Source organism: Salvelinus namaycush, chromosome 38, assembly GCF_016432855.1.
Source record: "Salvelinus namaycush isolate Seneca chromosome 38, SaNama_1.0, whole genome shotgun sequence".
Lineage (NCBI taxonomy): Eukaryota > Metazoa > Chordata > Actinopteri > Salmoniformes > Salmonidae > Salvelinus > Salvelinus namaycush.
Genome location: NC_052344.1, coordinates 3380957 through 3383306, shown reverse-complemented (window position 1 = coordinate 3383306; position 2350 = coordinate 3380957).

Genomic DNA, 2350 nt, shown 5'->3' with positions numbered 1-2350 from the left:
AATAAACTGTACTGGTGCTGCAAATACTGTGAATCATGAGTAGAGTAGGAGTGTTTGGTGCAATATAATGAAATGGAAGGGAGATAATACTGTGCAACTTCATTCATTTGATCCCCAGTGTCCCTTTTATAGAGGTTTAGGGGTGGAACAGACATTAGCACTGCAAGACATTAGACATTAGTATTGTAAGTACTCACTGCTGTATTGCCATCTAGGGTCCTTCATGGTGTCCAGTTTCAGGAGAAGATGCTGGAGTTTGTCCTTTTTCAGAGAGAGATCTATCAGAGAAAAATAAAATAATACATTAACTTTAGCTAAATGCAAAGCAAACATTAACTAGGCCTTGTAACGGTAGTCCTCCTCCTCTTCATCCGAAGAGGAGGAGCATGGATTGAACCAAAACGCAGCTTCTGAAGTTGACATTATTTATTTACAGAAAAGACGAAAACACGAACTTCACTATAAACTAACAAAACAACAAAACGGAGTAGACAAACCTGGACATGCGAACTTACATACAACGCAGAACTCACGAACAGGAAAATGACTACACAAAAGACCGAACGTACAAACAAACCGAGAACAGTCCCGTGTGGCGTAACATACAAACACTGACACAGGAGACAACCACCCACAAACAAACAGTGTGAAAACACCTACCTTAATATGACTCTCAATCAGAGGAAATGAAAAACACCTGCCTCTAATTGAGAGCCATATTAGGTACCCATTAACCAACATAGAAACAGAAAACATAGACTGCCCACCCAAACTCACGTCCTGACCAACTAACACATACAAAACTAACAGAAAACAGGTCAGGAACGTGACAGGCCTACATTTTGAAGATAGATTCTGAGAAATTTTGCATCCTAGACAGTAAAAGGCCTATTTCTTAGGGTCATGCTCTGATTACTACCATATGCTGTGAAAAACATGATTTGGGTACATTAGTATCAACAAATCCACCCAGTGCATTTCCCCTTTGCCCTGTCAAAGACCTCTGACATGGCGTTCCTTTGGGGCCCTGAGGTGGGAACCGGCCTGCTGTTTAAGATGGATACTCATGGCTGCTGGGGGGATTGTTGGAAGTGGAGGGTCCGACATCATTATCATTCCCGTTGGTGCTACAGCCCTCTATGAAAACATACACAAAGATTTTTACTCAAGTGATGTTTTGTTTTGCCCACAGGAAAGTCCTAGTCAGTGGTTTCTGATTGAACAGGACACTCAGCCAAGAGATACAATCTAGTGTTTGGAATATAAGGAGTGTCTCACCATGATCAATGGACCGGAAGTTATCATCGATGACTTCATAATTCTCTGCCCTGTGGCTTTTGTTGTGATTGGTGGAGGTGACATTTACAGGTGTGCTTGGACCTATACCTGAGAGATGTAAAATCTGCCCTGAGACAGAGGCAATACCCAGAGGTAATCACCTGCTTTTGACAGTTGTTAGGCCTAAATTAACATTATGTAATCCATTCAATCATCACTCGCCTGCAGTATTTTTTGTACCTATCACGTGTTATACAAATTCAGTGCTCTCTTTTACCAAGGTTGAGAGTGTTCTCCCAAGGCTGTGACAGTGGGATGCAATGCCATGACACGAGCCCTGCCTCCACGTACTGACGAACACTGCGGATCACCCTCTCAGTGGAACATCTGCAAAAACACATAAAACCATATGTTGCGCTCATTATCCAGTTATCCAATTAGTGGCAGAAGAAAAACAACCGATAACAATCTCCAGTTTATAGTGGGTGAAATACAAAGCAAGTTAAGCCATGGCTGTGATGTTGGGTGTTGGCTGTCATAGAAGGCTACAAACTACAAAACATTCCCCTCTCTCCACTGGGATTCTCTGCCTCTAACCCTATTACAGGGGCTGAGTCACTGGCTTACTGGTGCTCTTTCATGCCGTCCCTAGGAGGGGTGTGTCACTTGAGTGGGTTGAGTCACTGACGTGATCTTCCTGTCTTGGTTGGCCCCCCCCCCTTGGGTTGTGCCGTGGCGGAGATCTTTGTGGGCTATACTCGGCCTTGTCTCAGGATGGTAAGTTGGTGTTTGAGGATATCCCTCTAGTGGTGTGGGGGCTGTGCTTTGACAAAGTGGGTGGGGTTATATCCTTCCTGTTTGGCCCTGTCCAGGGGTATCATCGGATGGGGCCACAGTGTTTCCTGACCCCTCCTGTCTCAGCCTCCAGTATTTATGCTGCAGTAGTTTGTGTCGGGGGGCTAGGGTCAGTTTATTATATCTGGAGTACTTCTCCTGTCTTATCCGGTGTCCTGTGTGAATTTAAGTATGCTCTCTCTAATTTTCTCTTTCTTTCTCTCTCTAGGAGGACCTG